The sequence below is a fragment of the Heterodontus francisci genome, chromosome 19 (genome assembly GCF_036365525.1).
Source record: "Heterodontus francisci isolate sHetFra1 chromosome 19, sHetFra1.hap1, whole genome shotgun sequence".
Lineage (NCBI taxonomy): Eukaryota > Metazoa > Chordata > Chondrichthyes > Heterodontiformes > Heterodontidae > Heterodontus > Heterodontus francisci.
The window spans coordinates 27,657,562-27,678,028 of record NC_090389.1 but is presented as its reverse complement, the minus strand read 5'-3'; the positions used below and the strand labels follow the sequence as shown (position 1 = coordinate 27,678,028).

The window sequence follows — 20,467 nt, the reverse complement described above, 5'->3', positions numbered from 1 at the left end:
CATCCTTGTTTCCACATCCCTCCGTGCCTCCGCCGTTCCCTATCTCTATAAGCTTCTCCAGCCCCACAACCCTCCAAAATATCTGTGCACATCTAATTTTGGCCCCTTGAACATCCTCGTTTTTAATCACCCACCTGTTGGTGGCCGTGCCTTCAGTTGCCTAGGCCCTAAGCTCTGGAATACCCTCCCTACACCTCTCTGTCTCTCTACCTCTCTTTCCTTCTTTAAGACAATCCTTAAAACCTAAATCTTCAACCAGGCTTTTGGTGATCTGATCTAATATCTCCTCATTTGGCTCAGTGCCATATTTTATTTTGTAATGCTCCTGTGAAGCACCTTGCAATGATTTATTACGTTAAAGGTGCTATATAAATATGTAATCATCAAATCTCACAACATACATACAGAAGTTACTTTGACAGAAACCAAACCAAAATATAGTGATTCTGAGTGAAGAACTGGGGAGGTATTTGCTTGATTTTGGGGAGAAGAGTGACTGTGAGGAGTAAGGCTGTGTATTCCCTCTTCATTTAGTTGGATGTACACCTGCAGTCTCTTGCATCTGGTGTGTGGATGGGAGCTACATCTGTATTCCCATGGCCAAATAATGGTGGTAGCTTTTGTTTTTGTGTGCGTCTGACTGCTGTCAAGATGACCTTGACAAAACCAACATTTTATGTGTCTTGGGATTTAAAAAAATAGAAAATGACGGAAAGACATGTCAGTGCCTCAAAAGCGGAAAGATCACGCCATGGGGGAAGCATTCCTATTCCTCCTGGCCCACAAACAGTGCTGGAAAAGTATGTATCTGCTGGGTCTGGCAACATCCACCTCCTTTCAGCTGGCAGGTTTCCAGAGCACTGGGAAACCCAACCCACCATTAAATTCAACGAGCTCCCAAAATCTGAGGAATGGAGTCTCACTTAAATATTATAATCATTGATCCGAGTGGGTTACTCGGATGCCCCTAAATCCACCATGGTTAAGCCAGATGTAAATGTGTTCATGGCAGGTTGGATTGGGTTTTCATATTTTTACCCATTTAAACTCACCCCTGACCCTCTCTCACCCTTCATTGAGGGGCAGTGGGTGGGGGGTTAAAATTCCTCCCTTTGATGTATTGCATGTGGCCAAGTTACACTAGATGTAAGATTTTTATTTTCCAGCAACAAACGTGACAAAAGTCTAATCTTTCCTCTAAGTCCTCTGAGAGTAAGCATCAGTTTCAAGGTTTTTCTCTTAGCTGGTTCTAAGGCTTGAAGTCTTGCTGTATCTTCGTTGGATAAAGTACTCAAGGTATGGTTTGACCAGAGCACTATAGTTTGAGTGCGACTTCATCTCATTTACATTTTACAGTTTTTACTTTTATAAGCATAGTATTACATTTTGCTCTGATTGCTGCTCCACAATGCTCGGATGTATCGAATTCTGAATTTGCTAAGAACCGTGGAAGAATACAACTGAAGTAGACAATTCGGCCCATCTTGTCTGTGCTACCTCTTTGTCATGGTAATTAAAAAGAACTCCTATATATTTCTCTGTTTCAAATGCTTATCTACTGTTACGACCAGTGAGATAGGGGTCTAGGGTTCCCTGTCAGCCTTCACCTGTCTTACCATAACAGGGTTTAATTTTAAACACCATTTTCTTAGCTCCCCCTTAGTGAATCCTTGTCCACTAACTTACAATTATAAGGCAAAGAAACTATCCAAACAGGTTTTCTTAGGTTTAAAGAAAAAAGATTGAACTTTATTAAACTCTAATTCGGTTAATGCCTATGGATATGCGATATGCCCATGCTAGCATGCATATGTGATACACACATGCAGATAGAGACAGAGAAGAGCAGAAGAAATAAAGTGGAAAAGTTTGAGGCAATATCTGAAGATGGTTTTGGTTACTGTTCTTCAAACTGGCTGTAAAGTCCTTGATTGTAGATAGGTCTTGCTTTTCGTTGGGGCCCGGTATTCTTCTTAAACCTTGTTCGATGTAGGAGACTTTTCTTTCTTGAAGTTCATGTGTCCTCAGTGAGTCCAGAGGCTTGTGAGAAAGAGATGGGAGCAGACAGGAAATGTCTTTTCACTCCAGGAGGAAACAGTCTTTTCCTCAGTCCAAATTCTTTGTACAATTCAGTAAAAAAGCAGGTTGCCAAGCAGGTTGGTTGTGTGATTAGCTGGTCTGACCACATCTGTTGGTGGATTCTCTTGTCTTAGCTGACCCTGGAATGTCTCTTCTTACGCACAATACCTGGTGTTCAAAGTCCATTGTGGGTTAAATTGGAGTAGAGAATAGCCCCTTTGTCCCTCCAAGCACTGTCTGTTAGTATTATCATGGTCCTGTAGCTTTTTTGTTCTAGGGATATGCAGTTTGCCTTTAAGGCTTGCCAAGGATCAGTATTGCTTTAAGAACCGTCCAGCCTCAGGAGTTATAGAAAGATGCATTTTCATTGCCTTAGAAACAGCCATTTGGAGATTGCGATTCAAAGGGTGCGTTCTTGTAACCATTGATGTAGCCACTGGGAGTGAGTCTCATGCGATACATTTGTTACAATTCAGTTTTGAACTGGCTTTTGGTTGAAGACAGTTTGTTCTATCACACAGACAGAGGACACAGACAGACAGCTGTGCTGTTTAGCATTTGAAAAAGAGCTCTCAGAAATTTAAACTGAAGGAATAGGAATTTAGTCTGTTTAATTATTAACTCTCAAAATTCTAAAAGAAAGTCAAGGCAAAACAGAGATCTCCAGTAATTTAAACTGAAGGAAGGGAAGTTAGACTGTGACAATCTTTATCCATCAAAAAAAATTCTAAAGTCAGATTGATTCCATTGAAAGAGTTTGCAAGTCGTTAATTGTTGAAATTCGCTGGAGAAGGAAAGCAACATTCCGTGAGGACTTCAAGCAACATTGGACTTTAAATTTGCAAGGACTCTAATTTTTCTATTTTAAATGTTGATTATATCTTCATAGTGTTTAAGAATTTAGTTTGTCTAATTGAAGAGTTAATTTGTTGATTTAAAGACACCTGGTTTGGATAGCCTCATTCGGGGGTTAATAGATGGTACAATTCAGCTGGGTCTTTAATTTGGAAAGTTGTAAATGATATGTTAACCGATCTGTGGAACGGCGGGATTGAATTAACAGTGCGTTGGTCCCACCACAATCAGAATCGTATATTTTGATTGAGGGCTTTGACTGGATGGGTCTGTCGTAACAGTATGAAAATGTTTTTTTCCAGCCACGGCTGATATGTTAAACAAGTTATTTCCTCACCCCAGCAACAGTTTAAAATCAATGTTCATATGACAAAATTAATATGCCTTATTCTTGGCAGATGGGGGGTCTGCATGACACTACTTTTCCCTTCAAGGATGCAGCAGACTACCATGAAGTCTTGAGAACTGAATGCTGGCTATGTCTACAGTTGGGGCAGACAGTTGGTTAATGCTTTCAGCATGGGCATGTTGGTGAATAGATTTAGCTCAGAAGCAGAGGCTTATGGTGATGATGAGAGAGCAGGAGAGGGATGTGGTTTGTGTGGCATCTGACATGCATGCATTGGTGACTTGGGTCAGGTCAGGATGTGGAGGCTCGTGCAAGGATGGTGTAGGAAAGCAGAAGGGGATCAGCCGTTGGCTCATGGTCATGGCAGTGGGGTAATAAATCAGAAGGGCATTCAAAAAAACTTGAAAGTGTCATAGAAAGCATGCCACAATTGCTGCAGGATATAAAACTAACAAAATGCTGGTTGGTCCAAGGCAATTCATAACATTGTTCTACCAGTGGCGGGAAGACTGAAGGGCAAAACTAATTTTATCAGGCATTCGTGTTAAAAGTAATAGAAGCACAGGACTCAATTAATAATCCAGAGACCCAGGCTAATACTCTGGAGATACGGGTGCAAATCACACCATGGCATCTGGTGGTATTTAGATTCAACTCATTAATAAATACAATTAATTAATTTTAAAAAGCTGAAATTGAAAATTAATCTCAGTTTTGGTGACCATAAAACTACCATCGATTATCATAAAAACCCATATGGTTCATTCATGTCCTTTAGGGAAGGAAATCTGCCATCCTTACCTGGTCTGGCCTACGTTTGACTCCAGGCCCACAGCAATGTGATTGACTTTTAAATGCTCTCTGAAATGGCCTAGCAAGCCAATCAGTTGTACAAAACTGCTACACCAAATTTGAAAAGGAATAAAACCAGATGGAACACCTGGCATCGACCTAGGGCACCGGAAACGACAATGGCAAAAGCAGCCCTGTCGACCCTGCAAAGTCCTCCTTGCTAACATCTGGGGGCTTCTGCGAAAATTGGAAGAGCTGTCCCACAGACTAGTCAAACAACAGCCTGACATAGTCATGGAAACGTACCTGACATCCAATGTGGCAAGCACCACCATCACGATTCCTAGGTATGTCCTGTCACACCGGCAGGACAGAGTCACCACAGGTAATGGCACAGTGATATACAGTAAGGATAGAGTTGTCCTGGGAGTCCTCAAAATTGACTGCAGACCCCGTGAAGTCTCATGGCATCAGGCCAAACATGGGCAAGGAAACCTCCTGCTGATTACTACATACCACCCTCTCTCAGCTGATGAGTCAGTGCTCCTCCATATTGAACATCACTTGGAGGAAGCACTGAGGGTGGCATGGCACAGAATGTACTCTGGGTGGGGGATTTCAATGTCCATCATCAAGAGTAGCTCAGTAGCACCGCTACTGACTGAGCTGGCCTAGTTCTGAAGGACATATCTGCCAGATTGGACCTATGGCAGGTGGTGAGGGAACCAACAAGAGGGAAAAACCTACTAGATCTTGTCTTCACCAACCTACCTGTAGCAGGTGCATCTGTCCATGACAGTATTGGAAGGAGTAACCACTGCACAATCCTTGTGAAAATGAAGTCCTGTCTTCACATTGAGGATACCGTCCATCGTGTTGTGTGACACTACCACTGTGCTAAATGCGATAGATACAGAACAGATCTGTCAGCTCAAAACTGGGCATCCATAAGGCACTGTGGACCATCAGCAGCTCAGCAGAATTGTATAATTCAAAATCAGTAACCTCATGACCCGGCATATCACTCATTCTACCATTACCGTCAAGCCAAGGGATAAACCCTGGTTCAATGAAGAGTACAGGACAGCATGCCAGGAGCAGCACCAGGCATACCTAAAAATGAGGTGTCAACCTGGTGAAGCTGCAACACAGGTCTACTTGCATGCCGAAGAGTGGAAGCAGCATGCGATAGCCAGAGCTAAGCGACCCCACAACCAATAGATCAGATCAAAGCTCTGCAGTCTTGCCACATCCAGTCGTGAATGGTGGTGGACAATTAAACAACCAACCAGTAGATGAGGCTCCACTAATATACCCATCCTCAATGATGAAGGAGCCCAACACATCAGTGCAAAAAAAAGGCTGAAGCATTTGCATTGATCTTCAGCCAGCAGTGCCGAGTGGATGATCCATCTCGGGCTCCTCCTGAGGTCCCCAGCATCACAGATGTCAGATTTTAGCCCATTCGATTAATTCCATGTAATATCAAGAAATGGCTGAAGGCACTGGATACTACAAAAGCTATGGGTCTTGACAACATCTTGGCTGTAGTACTGAAGACTTGCGCTGCAGAACTTTCTGCACCCCTAGCCAAGCTGTTTGAGTACAGCTACAATACTGGCCTCTACCTGACAATGTCGAAAAGTGCCCAGGTATGTCCTGTCCACAAAAAGCAGGACAAATCCAATCCGGCTAATTACCGCCCTATCAGTCTACTCTCGATCATCAGCAAAATGATAGAGGGTGTCATCAACAGTGCTATCAAGTGCCACTTAAACAGCAATATCCTGTTCACTGATGCTCAATTTGGGTCCCTCCAGGGCCATTTGGCTCCTGACTTCATTGCAGTCTTGATCCAAACATGGACAAAAGAGCTGAACTTGAGAGATGAGATGAGTGTAATTGCCCTTAAAATAAAGACAGCATTTGACCAAGTGGGGCATCAAGGATCCTAGCAAAACTGGAGTTAATGGGAATCAGGGAAAACTCTCCGCTGGTTGGAGTCATACCTAGCACAGAGGAAGACGGTTGTGGTTGTTGGAAGTCAATCATCTCATTCCCAGGACATTGCTGCAGGAGTTCCTCAGAGTAGTGCCCTGGGCCCAACATCTTCACTGTGGCTGCAAAAGCAGGTCAGAGGCTTGGAAATCCACAGTGAGAAACCCACCTCCTGACTCCCCAAAGCCTGTCCACCATCTACAAGGCACTTGCCTGGATGAGTCTGGCTCCAACAACACTCAGGAAGCTTGAAACCATCCAGGACAAAGCAGCCCGCTTGATAGGCACCCCATCCACCACCTTCAACATTCACTCCCTCTACCACCGACACACAGTGGCAGCAGTGTGTACCATCTACTAGAGGCACTGCAGCAACTCACTGTGACTGCTTCAACAGCACCTTCCAAACCCGTGACCTCTTCCACCTAGAAGGACAAGGGCAGCAGACGCTAGGGAACACCACCATTTGCAAGTTCCCTTCCAAGTCACACACCTTCCTGACGTGGAAATATGTCGCCATTCTTTCACTGTCACTGGATCAAAACCCTGGAACTCCATCCCGAACAGCACTGTGGCTGTGCCCACACAAGTTGGACTGCAGTGGTTCAAGAAGGCAGCTCACCACCACTTGTGGGAGTGGTGTACAGGCCCCCAAACAGTAACCACATGGTAGGACAGGTTATAAAGGAAGAAATCATGGGAGCTTGTCAGAAAGGTACAGCAATAGTCATGAGGGATTTTAATCTATATATAGACTGGAAAAATCAGATGGGCAAAGGTAGCCTAGATGCGGAGTTCATAGAATGTTTCAGGATAGTTTCTTAGAACAGTATGTTCTGATGCCAGCCCGAGAGCAGACTATACTAGAACTGGTATTTTGCAACAAGATAGGATTAATTAATGACCTCATAGCGAAGGTGCCCCTGGGCAGCAGCGATCATAATGTGATTAAATTTTATATTCCATTTGAGGGAGAGAAGAGTGAGTCTAAGACTAGGATTTTAAATTTAAATAAGGTGTTACGACCAGGTGAAAAAGAGGTCTAGGGGTTCCCTTTCAGCCTTCACTTGGTCTTCCTGTAACAGGGTTTAATTTTAAACACACTGTATTTTGAGCTCCCCCTTGGTGAATCCTTGTTCACCACTTTCCAATTATAAGGGAAAGAAATGAGCACAAACAGGCTTTCTTAGGTTTAAAGAAGAAAGGTGAAATTTATTAAAACTTAAACGCTAATTTGGTTAACGCCGATGGATACACACCGTGCACCACGCTAGCATGCATATGCGATTATACACATGCAACTAGGGACAGAAAAGAGCAGAAGAGAAGTAAAGTGAAGTCTCTGAAGGGGGTTTGTTACTGTGCTTTGAGCTCGCTGTAGAGTCCTTGATTTTAGGTAGTCTTCCTTTTCGTTGGGGCCAGTATTCATCTTAAACCTTGTTCACTGTAGGAGACTTTTCTCTCTTGCGGTTCATGTGTCTTCAATGAGTCTTTAGTTCCTTGGGAAAGAGATGAGAGCAGGCAGGAAAGACTGCAGCAAGCCAGCCATGTAAAGTCTTGTCAGTCCAGGAGCAAACAGCTTTCTGCCAGTTTAAAACTCTGGCAAGTTCAAATTCAAAAAACTCAGGTTGCCCAGCAGGTTAGTCATGAGACTAGGGGGTGTGACCACGTCTGTTTGTGTATTTGGCCATCTTAGCAGTCAACCTGAAATGCGGGCTCCTGCACCCTCAATGTCTGGTAATCAAAAGTCCATTGTGGATTGAATGTGTCAGGGCATGGTCTTTTGTCCCTTTTGAGCACTGTCTGTAAATATGCAAATACCTTTCCAGTCAAGGGTCTGGAGTTGTTTTCTTTTAAAAAGCAAGTTCTTTCTTTACTCTGGTAACAGTTTAAAATGTTCATGTGGCGAAATTAATGTGCCTCATTCTTGGCAGGTGGGGGCCTGCATGACATGAGCACAATTATGAGGGCATGAAAACAGAGCTAGCTAAAGTGAACTGACAAAATAGGGTAAGGGATAGGTTAATCGAGATGCAGCGGCAGACATTTAAAAGGATATTTTAGAATACACAGAATAGATACATTCCAATGAGAAACCATCATCTGTGGTTAAGTAAAAACATTAAAGATAGTATCAAACTTAAAGAAAAAGCATATAATTGCGCAAAGATGGCTGGCAGGTCAGTAGATGGGACAGAATATAAAAAACAGCAAAGAATGACAAAAAGACTAATAAGGAGGGACAAATTAGAGTACGATGGAAAGCTAGCTAGAAATATAAAGACAGATCGTAAAAGTTTCTCTAGATACTTAAAAAAGAAAAGAGTTAACAAAGTGAGCGTTGGTCATATAAAAAGTGACTCTGGGGAATTAATAAGGGAAAATAAGGAGATGGCAAATGAATTGAACAGGTATTTTGCACCAGTCTTCACCATAGAGGATACAAGTAACATCCCATAAATCGCTGTATATCAGGAAATGGAAGGGAAGGAGGAACTCAAGAAAATTGCAATCACCAGGGAAGTGGTGATTTGCTGAGCAAATTGTTGGAGCTGCGGGCTGACAAGTCCCCGGGTCCTGATGGACTTCATCCTCGGGCCATAAAAGCTATGGCTAATGCCATAGTTCATGCGTTGGTTTTAATTTTCCAAAACTCCCTAGATTCAGGGAAGGATCCATTAGATTGGAAAGTAGCCAATGTAACACCTTTATTCAAAAAGAGAGGGAGACAGAAAGCAGGAAACTACAGGCCAGTTAGCTTAACATCTATCATAGGCATATTGTTAGAAGTTATTTTTAAAGATGTTATAGCAGGGCAATTAGAAAAAATGAAGGTAATCAGGCAGAGTCGGCATGGTTTTGTGAAAGGGAAATCATGTTTAACCAATTTATTGGAGTTCTTTGAAGAAGTAACATGTGCTGTGGATAAAGGGGAACCGGTGAATGTACTGTACTTAGATTTCCAGAAGTCATTTGCTAAGGTGCCTCATCAAAGGTTATTGTGGAAAATAAAAGCTCATGTATAGGGGGTAACATACTGGCATGGATAAAAGATTGGCTGGCTAACAGGAAACAGAGTAGGTATAAATAGGTCATTTTCTGATTGGCAAGATGTAACGAGTTGTGTGCCATAGGGATCAGTGCTGGTGCCTCAACTTTTTACAATTTGTACAAATTACTTAGATGAAGGAACCAAATATATGGTTGCTAAATTTGCTGATGACACAAAGATAGGCAGGGAAGTAGGTTGTGAAGAGAACATAAGGAGACTACAAAGGGATATAGATAGGTTAAGTGAGTGGGCAAAGATCCATTTTGACATGAAAAATAAATAAGCATATGATCTAAATGGTGAGAGATTACAGAGCTCTGAGATGCAGGGGATCTGGGTGTCCGAGTGCATGAATCGCAAAAGGTTAGTATGCAGGTACAGCACATCTGTAGGAAAGCTAATAGAATGTTATCATTTATTGCGAGGGGAATCGAATACAAAAGTTGGGAGGTTATGCTACAATAATACAGGGCATTGGTGAGACCACATCTGGAGTACTGTGTACAGCATTGATCTCCTTATTTAAGGAATGATGTAAATGCATTGGAAGCAGTTCAGTGAACGTTTACTAGACTAATACCTGGTATGGGCGGGTTGTCTTATGAGGAAAGGTTGGATAGGCTAGGCTTGTATCCGCTGGAGTTTAGAAGAGTAAGAGGCGACTTGATTGAAACATATAAGATCCTGAGGGGTCTTGACAGGGGTGATGTGGAAAGGATGTTTCCCCTTGTGGGAGAATCTAGAACTAGGGGTCATTGTTTAAAAATAAGGGGTCACCCATTTAAGACAGAGATGAGGAGAAATGTTTTTTTTCGAAGAATCGCGTCTTTGGCACGCTCTTCCTCAAAAGGTGGTGGAAGCAGAGTCTTTGAATATTTTTAAGACAGAGGTGATAGATTCTTGATAAGCAAGTGGGTGAAAGGTTATTGGGGTCGGCAGGAATGTGGAGTTGAGGTTACAATCAGATCGGCCATGATCTTATTGAATGACGGAGTAGATTCGAGGGGTCAAGTGTCTTACTCCTGCTCCTAATTTGTATGTTCGTATATATGTTCGTATGTTCTCAAAGGCAATTAGGGATGGGCAACAAATGCTGGCCTTGCCAGCAATGCTTACACCCCTTGAAATGAATAAAAAAAGATATTACTTCAGATATTCCTCATGCATTACTAACTTTCACCAAGCACATAAAAATCATGCCACAGTTGAGGCTTGGCTGCTGCAAACGTTGTGTGAAAACTCTCAAGAGGCAGTGGTGAGGACCCAAGCAATACATCAATTACCACAACAAATCATTTGCCCTAATCATAAAGAATATATGGCGCAGGAAGTAGATGACAGGAAGTGTTTGCAATCACAGGATTTTTTAATGTGATAGGGAAATTTAGCTTATAAATGTATTTCACTTTAAGAGGTTGCAGTGCTGGAATGCAGACAGATAGAAATAAGATTTTTGGTATTTATTGAGGAGATTTTTTTATTCTCTCCACAATGTAATCAAAGTGTATTCTTTATGATTAGGGCAAATGATTTGTTGTGGTAATTGATGTATTGCTCAGGTCCTCACCACTGCCTCTTGACAGTTTTCACACAACATTTGCAGCACCCAAGCCTCAACTGGCACCAGTTACGAGATTTATTATGGTAGCTCGCATCGAACTAACTCATTTGCTCCACTTATTTGTGTTTATTCAATGGCATTTATTGTGACATTTTAATTTCTTTTGAAACTGGATTATAGCTGTGAAAAGATATAACTAACTGACCAATAAATGTGTTTGGAGCAGAGCAAAACTACAGATAGAAATAATTAGTTGGGAAGCCTTTCTGTCACAGCCTTTTGAATCATTCTGTAATTCAATTTGAGCAATAACTTAGGTGTGGAATGTCCTTGTAATTCATGATGCATTAAGAGGTATTATATTCTACACCAAAGTACATTCTAAAATGTGCTCTTAATTCTAACTGATATTTAACAGTGGATTCACTGTACACAGCGTGCTCAGTGATTTCTTTTAATGGAATAAATATTTTGACTGAGGATTTTGTCTTTGAAAAATTCCAGTTGGAACTCTTAGCTGTCTTTTTTGCTTAAATTGAAAAAGAGGTTCTTTTTATTGACTAATTGTGTTGCCATGAATAGGTACCATCTTCATACAAAAGTGGTCAGCAAATTATCTTTTCACTGTACATGAACAGCTCAGTGATGTAAATTCTATTGCAATGCCATGTTATTTCTGTCATGTGTGGCATATGACAAAACTAACAATCAGTTCCTCTTCCTCTCTGGTTAACAATTTGCTTGCCAATCTCATTGAAGGTGATACTGCTTTACTTTGCATCTTTAAAACAGCAACTTCTAAGGGTGAGAGATGGTTTAGAGAATCAGCCATACATTTCCCCATGGTTTATATTAGCCTGCAAGATTGCATGCATAAAGCACATACTGCGTCAAATGCAAGTAACACCTCCAGATTGATGATTGAAGTAGGTTTATAACTGGATGAGAGGATTGTCCCACAATGAATCCAGATAATGCTTGATTCTCTGCAAGCACCATCAGAACTCTTTTATTTGAAAAAAAAAACCTAACAATGTAAACAGATGACAAAAGCTAAGACAAGATCCTTTTATTATTTAAGAAAAGCAAAATGTTGCAGATGCTGGAAATCTGAAATAAAAACAAAGTGCTGGAAATACTCAGCAGGTCAGGCAGCATCTGTGGAGAGAGAAGCAGAGTTAACCTTTCAGGTCTGTCACCTGTCTTTTTGTGGGGTATGTCAAACATTCTTTGTTCCAGTCCTACTCAGGCCCCCTCCCCCTACTCTCCGGTACATTGACGACTGTATCAGTACTGTTTCCTGCTCCCGCCCCAAACTGGAAATCTTCATCAACTTTGCTTCCAATTTCTACCCTTCTCACCTTTACATGGTCCATCACCGACACTTCTCTTCCTCGACTTCTCTGTCTCCATCTCTGGTGATAGACTGTCCACTAATATTCATTATAAGCCCTCTGACTCCCACAGCTACCTCGACTATACTTAGTGACACCCTGCTTCCTGGAAGAACTCCATTCCATTCTCCCAGTTTCTCCAACTCCGACGCATCTGTTCTGATGATGCAACCTTCCACAACAGCGCTTCTGATATGCCTTCCTTTTTACTCAACCAAGGATTCCCCCTCCCAATTTGCTTGACAGGACCCTCAATCATGTCCAACCCATTGCCCGCACTTCTGCCCTCACCCCTTCCCCTCCCTCTCAGAACTGTGACAGGGTTCCCCTTGTCCTCACTTTCCACCCCACCAGCCTACACATCCAAAGGATCATCCTCCGCCATTTCTGCCACCTCCACCAAATGCATCTACCCCTACCCTCCCCTGTCAGTATGCGAAAGGATTGTTCTCTCTGGAATACCTTGGTTCACTCCTCCGATACCCCCGACACCTCGACCCCTTCCCATGCAATCGCAGGAGGTGTAATACCTGCCCTTTTAACTCCACTCTGCTCACCATCCAAGGCCCCAAACACTCCTTTTTGGTGAAGCAACGATTTACTTGTTCTTTTTTCAACTTAGTATACTGTATTTGCTGCTCACAATGTGGTGGCCTCTACATTGGGGAGACCAAACGCAGATTGGGTGATCACTTTGCGGAACACCTCTGCTCAGTCTGCAAGCATGACCCCAAGCTTCTGGTTGCTTGCTATTTCAATTCATCACCCTACTCCCATGCCCACATTTCTGTTCTTGGCCTGCTGCAGTGTTCCAGTGAACATCAACACAAGCTCGAGGAATAGCACCTCATTTTCCGATTAGGCACTCTACAGCCTTCTGGGCTGACCATTGAGTTCAATAATTTCAGAGCATGACTGGCCCTTTTTTATTTTTTAAAAATTATTTTATTTTATTTTGGTTTTTTTTTCACCATGTTCCTGCCTTAAACTTGGTTTGTCATGTTTGTGCTTTTGGCTAGGGCTACTCATTATTCTGTCATTAACACTCTCTCTGCACTGATACTTTGTCTTTCACCACACCATTAGCACACACCCTTTGCCTTGGCCCCATAACTTCCTTGTAAGTTAATCTTGCCTGCCCTCTGCCTATCACACAACTTCCCTTTTGTTCTCTTTCCCACCCCATGCCCACTTCTCTTGCTTAAAACCTATTACATTTCTAACCTTTGCCAGTTCTGATGGAAAGTCACAGACTTGAAACATTAACTCTGCTTCTCTCTCCACAGATGCTGCCAGACTTGCTGAGTATTTCCAGCATTTCTTGTTTTTATTTCAGATTTCCAGTATCTGCAGTATTTTTGCTTTTATCCAAGTTTTTGTGTTCAGTAATATGTTAGTATTACATTAGCCAGTGCCTTTACCAACTGGAAGATATCCAATGATCGTTTTGAATAAGTGTCAGTGAACTATTCCAGATTCATTTCTTTCAAAACAGTTTGAAAATATGATTATAAATATTTTAACCTCACTCAGTGGTCACATTAATCAACTCCTAATTTACCTCTGTGGTCTCTTTGCTTTGGTAGATGACACTACATAATGAACAGAACATGTCAAACTAATTTCTGAAGCATGTAGAAATCTCATGCCAATACAGATCATGTTCAAAGGTTGGACAGTTTAATAGGATTTCTGGTTCATAACATATATAAAATTGGTTTAGGAGCTGTGAAGTTTGCTCAGTGAACTGTTTCATTTGGTGTCAATTATTTTTCCCATCAATTTTGAGCCATTCAGAGTCTCCAATACAGGTTTACAACTCTTGAACAAAAATGGAGTGGGGACCTTGAGCAGTTTAGTCAAGAAGCAGGCAATCACTGTCATGTGATTTAAAAAAAAATCATTCTTGGGATATAGGGGTTGCTAGCAAGGTCAACATTTATTGCCTGTCTCCTGTTGCTCTTGAGAAGGTGATGGTGAGCTGCCTTCTGCAGTCTACATGGTGAAGCTACTCCCACAGTGCTGTTAAATAGTTGCAGGTTTTTGACTAGCAATGATGAAGGAACGGTGGCGATACATATCCAAATCAGGTTGGTGTGTGAGCTGGAGAGAAACTTGGAGGTGGTGGCATTCCCATGTTCCTGCTGCCCTTGCCCTTCAAGATGATGAAGCGTTGAATCCCAGTGATGTGACAATTTTAGTATGGAAGCTGGTTCTTCTATGGTCACTCAGTAACAGTCTGATTTTAACAGATCCTGACTCCAGTTTACCCATTGTCGTAATAAAAACAAGAAATGCTGGAACCACTCAGCAGGTCTGGCAGCATCTGTGAAAAGAGAAGCAGAGTTAACGTTTCGGGTCAGTGACCCTTCTTCGGTCATGTTGGACCACCAAATTTGCTAAATGCTAGCATATCATATTTAATTCCCATTCGCTGTGGCGCAGGATTCCTACACTGTGCAACTGTGGAGGGTGTCAGCGATACATTCAGCTCCCTGGAGGATCTTGGGAAATATCGGCAATCTGGTTACCACATTTTCAGGTGTATCACAATGATCCAATTACATTTATCACAGAAACAGGGTCAGGTGCAATTGGCGCACTCTCAAACTTAAAGTCCATTCAAATTCAGCATGTCCGTCCTGGTGGGACATCAGTGTGCTTCCTGAAATCTATACAAGTAATAGTTAGAGTTCAGATTGATAACATTCTGGTTGCTGGTAATCATTTTGGCATTACTGTGATTGATAATCAGTTTGGTAATATTGGTGATTGATTAGTTTGGTAATATGATGATTAATTCTCAGTTTGATATTGTAATTGGAGTTCAGTTTGATAATGCGATTGGTGTTTGGTTTCATAATACTGCAACTGTTGGTATTTAGTGTCAGATTGAAAAGAATGGAAAAAATCTTGTATTTATAAAGCACTTTCCACAATCTTAGAATGCCTTAAAGCACTTCACAATCAGTGAATTTCAGCTCAATAATCCATGCTCCCTTTCAGAGTGCCCAATTTCAGGTCCCCTAGTATACAATCATAGAATGGTTACAGCACAGAAGGAGGCTATTCAGATTGTCAGGGCTCTCTGCAGAGAATTGCTATAGGGTGTATGTCTCATGCTAGCAGTTCACCTGCAAGTAAGTGGTGATCTGGAAACAGGGACGGGTCAACTTCCGACTCCTTCAGGAGACCATTTCTCTTGCCCGACCAACCTTCCTTCGATTTCCTGAAGGGAGACCAGAATTGACCCTGTGAACTTTTCAGTTATGGCCAAGCTAATTCGAATAGGACAATATTCTCTGTAAGCCTTCTACTTCAAACAAAGAAAGCTCAAGCTATAAATGGAGAGAGTACTGTATTAATTCCTCAGGGAAGTTTCTGGCCAGTAACTCAGGGAGCCTGTCTGCGACTGACGTGAGCTGGGCAGGAAGGTGCCTTAAAACATTATTGGCATCATTGATTTTAATGTGTTCCATTCAGTTGTCTGCAAAGGGCAGAGGTAGAGAAGAGAAAAATGCTGTTAAAATAAAAAGAAATAAAAATTACATTAGTAATACATTCTCTGATGAGGTTCCAATAGTAAAAGGTAGTTTAGCAGTGTTATTATGTCATGGGGGTCTGGCAATTTGTAAGATATTTGTACATTGTAGGGCAGAGTTAATGTCGTGTGATACAAATCACCACATTTCTACCAGACAGGTCAAGATGTTTTACGCGCTGAGGGCTCCTTTTGGGTAATTGGATTGCTGAAAGAATTGCATTTAAGAAATTCCCATTACTTTCCAGACAAGGGAGCTGCTATTAGGAGGAAGTAAGAAAAAAGATATTTCTTTACCCACTTTGAAGTTCACTTTTTTTTCAATGCAGGATACTTTTCCCAGTTTAGGCAATTTAGTTAAGCCTTAATCTTCTTTTGCTTTAAACTACACAATGAAGATCCATTGTGATAGAGTTTTGTTTATTATCACCTGGACATGAAGCATGTTCTGGCAGGAGTAAAGAGGGAAAGGGCTGTGTTTTCTGACAACACAACCACTAGGTGGTGCAGTACTGGCACATGCGCAAATGCAGCCTCATCCACTGAAACGTCACTGTCTGCGATGTCTCAGGCAGCTGCAAGTAATAAAGATGGTGCTATTCAATTGTCACACAAAAATTAAACCCAAATCCCCTCAATGGCTGCGATCACTGCTTCTATCCCACACCCAACAGTACTCCGTTCCCTCCTGCCATCGCGCTTCTTGTACGAGTGGCTGAGGAATGGCAGCGGCAAGGTGGGGAGCGAGCAGCTGGGGTGGGGGGGGGGGGAGACGAGGTGAGGCAGGATGGTGGGGCGAGTGCTCGGGAGCGGGAAATTGAAAGCGGTGTTGAAGTGGGGATGGCGGGAGGGAGCGGGTACTGTTAGGGGAATGGAGGCAGTGATCACGGCTTTTGAAGTGAAAGGATGTCACTGCTTGGTGACATCAATATGCGCTTTCATACTGGCAAGCTGGCAAATGTTCGCACGCACTAATGATGTTCGCGATCACTCTGCGCATGCTCTGCGTTGTCAGGAGTCACTCCGTTTCAACAATTGCTTAACCCTTTCAGAGGCCAGCTCCCGTAATACAGAAATACTTGTTGTGCCCACCTTGCTGGTGACTTTGTGATTTGTTCAAGCGCTTAATCACACTGTCGCTGTTGATATGTTCAAGTAACTTCATCACAGTTGATGTTAAACTAACAGGTCTGCAGTTACACAATTTCTCCCTCCCTCCCCTCTTAAATAATGGAGTGACATTTACAGTTTTCCAGTTCAAAGGCACAATTCCTGAGTCTAGAGAGCTTTGGAAATTTTTACAAATGCAGTTTCCTCTATTCCTTCAATACTCTGCTGTATAAACTGTGAGGCCCTGAAATCTTAAATTTCATAATTTCTCTATTAACATTTTTTTTTAACTTATTGAATCCACTAAGTTCCTCCCCTTGACTTACTTTTTGATTCACTTTTACTGTGCCATTTTCTTGTCATCCATTATAGTCTCACCTGCATCCACCGTTAATGGGCTCACATTCTTTTTTGCCACTTTTTAACACATTTATAAAAACATCTGTTGTTGGCTTTGATATCTCTTGAATTTTTGGCATATTCCATTTTGCTGCTCATTACCTCAATAGTATCTTTTGCTATTTATAGCACTCTCAGTTGGTTTTCTATTTTTCTTGTATTTACATAAGCATTTTCTTTTATGTTGGTGCTGTCTTTTACCTACATTTGTTGATCATGTTTGATTAACTACACAAGTGCAGACTTTGGGACAAAATATTGGATAAGGCCTGAAAACGGGCGCGATGATTAACCCTGTGGCTGGTCATTGCGATGCAGGCAGCACGCAAATGCTACGCTGCCTGCTAATTTAAATGATAGCACCCAACCTTGTACTAAATGCACTGTTGAGTGGCTGCCTGCCTCAGCAGGGGACACAAGTTTGTGCGAGGCTACCACCACTTAAAGCCAGCCTGCACTACTTAAAGGGGGATATGCATTCTGGTTGCAGCAGGTGCTGGAAGTGGCTGAGAAAGAATGTATGACCTGCAAGAAGAGTGAATAGGATGCAATAGCCCAAAGAGGGGTCTGGATAGAGTAGATAGTGAGAAATTGTTCCCATTGCTGCAAGGGTCAAGAACCAAAGGAAACAATTGAAGGTGAATGGCAAAAGAATCAAAAGCGACATGAGGGAAAACTTTTTTATGCAGCAAGTGGTTAGGATCTGGAATGCATTGCCTGAGAATGTGGTGGCGGCAGATAAAATCGTGGCTTTCAAAAGACAATTGGATAATTATCTGAAGGGCTACGAGGCAGGGGACTAGCTAAGCTGCTCTTGCAGAGAGCTGGCACAGACACGACCGGCTGAATGGCCTCCTTCTGTGCTGTAACCATTCTTTGATTCTGTGATTCTGTGTGTGATCCAAGGTTCTCTGAAGCAGCACTGCAGGTCTTGGTGAAGGAGATGGACATGAAAAGAGGGATCCTCCACTCTCAGGGGCTCAGGAGGCCCTCCAGATAGATACTGAGAAGGTAGTGGGAGCAAATAGCCATTGTGGCCAATACCAGCAGTGTAGCCCCAAGGACATGGATGCAGTACCGTAAGAAGTTCAATGATTTTATACAAGTGGTCAAGGTCAGTTACTGCATCTTCAAAGCCTTATGTTTACAAATGAAGTGCAAGCTTCACACACTGCCCCATTCACCACACCCTCATTACACATCTACCAGCATTCTTTATCAACCACAAATCATACGTCACATTCATAGCTTCATCTGACCCTCACACATAAGGCTACTGCAAATCCTCATACACACTGCCAGCTATTCAGCTATTTTTAAAATTTATTTGGGAGATGTGTGCATCGCTGGCTAGGCCAGTATTTAGTGCCCATCTTTAATTGCCCTTTTGAAGGTGGTGGTGAGCTGCCTGCTTGAACCATTGCAGTCTTGGGAATGTAGGTACACCCACAGTGCTGTTAGGAAGGGAGTTCCAGAATTTTGACCCAGCTACAGTGAAGGAACGCCGATATAGTTCCAAGTCAGGATGGCATGTGGCTTGGAAGGGGAACTTGCAGGTGGTGGTATTCCCATGCATCTGCTGCTGTTGTCCTTCTAGGTGGTAGAGGTTGCAGGTTTGGAAGGTGCTGTTGAAGGAGACTTGGTGCATTGCTGTAGTGCATCTTGTAGATGGTACACACTACAGCCACTGTGCATCTATGGTGGAGGGAGTGAATGTCGAAGATGGTTGATGGGGTGCCAATCAAGCGAGCTGCTTTGTCCTGGATGGTGTCAAGCGTCTTGAGTGTTGTTGGAGCTGCATCCATCTAGACGAGTATTCCATCACATTCCTGACTTGTGCCTTATAGATGGTGGACAGGCATTGGCGCGACAGGAGGTGAGTTACTCGCTGCAGAATTTCTAGTCTCTGACCTGCTTTTGTAGCCACAGCACTTATGTGGCTGGTCCAGTTCAGTTTCTGGTCAATGGTAGTCCCTAAGATGTTGATAGTAGATTTCAGCAATGGTAATGCCACTGAATGTCAAGGGGAGATGGCTAGAATGTTTCTTGTTTGAGATGGTCATTGCCTGGCACTTGTGTGGTGCGATGTTACTATGACAGGCACATCACTCATAGAACCATAGAACAATTATGGCATAGAAGGAGGCCATTCAGCCCATCATGCTTGTGCCAGATGAAAAAACTAGCCACCCAATCTAATCCCACCTTCCAGCACCTGGTCCATAGCCTTGCAGGTTACAAAACTTCAGGTGCATGTCCAGGTATCTTTTAAAAGAATTGAGGGTTTCTCCCTCCATCACTGTTCCTCACAGCGAATTCCAGGCACTCACCACCCTTTGGGTGAAAATGCTTTTCCTCATGTCCTCTCTAACCCTACCAATCATATTAATTCTGTGTCACCTGGTAATTGACTTCCCTGCCAGGGGAAACAGTCCTTCCTGTCCACACTATCTAGGCCCCTCATAATTTTGTACATCTCAATTAAGTCTCTCCTCAGCCTTTTCAGTTCCAGGGAAACCATCCCTAGTCTATCCAATCTTTCCTCATAGCCTCAACTTTCAAGCCCTAGCATCATTCTTGTAAATCTCTTCCATTCTTTCTCCATATCAATTATGTCCTTCCTGTAATGTTGTGACCAGAACTGTACGCAATACTCCAACTGTGGCCTAACCAACGTTTTATACAGTTCCAGCATCACATCCGTGCTTTGGTATTCTATACCTCGGCCAATAAAGGAAAGCAATCCATATGCTTTCTTCACTCTATCTACTTGTCCTGCCAGCTTCAGGGACCTGTGGACATGCACTCCAAGGTCTCTCACTTCTTCTACACTTCTCAATATCCTCCCATTTTTTGTGTATTCCCTTGCTTTATTTGCCCTCCCCAAGTACATTACCTCACACTTATCTGGATTGAATTCCGCTTGCCACTTCCCGCCCGCTCAACCAAACCATTGATATCATTCTGGAGTCTACGGCTATTCTCCTCACTATTAACTACATGGCCAATTTTTGTATCATCGGCAAATTTCCTAATCATGCCTCCCAAATTTAAGTCCAAATCATTAATATGTACCACAAACAGCATGTGACCAAACACTGAGCCCTGTGGAACACCACTGGAAACAGCTTTCCATTCGCAAAAACATCCATCGACTACTACCCTTTGTTTCCTGTCACTGAGCCAATTCTGGATCCAACCTGCCACATTCCCCTGTATCCTATGGGCTTTCATTTTACTGACCAGTCTGCCATGCAGGACCTTGTCAAATGCCTTACTAAAATCCATGTAGACCACATTCACTGCACTACCCTGATCAATCCTCCCCATGACTTCC

General features: G+C 42.6%; 1 protein-coding gene across 2 annotated transcripts in view; it reads left to right on the top strand.

Moving 5' to 3' along the window:
* Positions 1–20,467, top strand: part of LOC137380004 (metabotropic glutamate receptor 7-like) — an 888,173-nt gene that overhangs the window by 275,080 nt on the left and 592,626 nt on the right. The gene's annotated exons all lie outside the window — the stretch shown is intronic.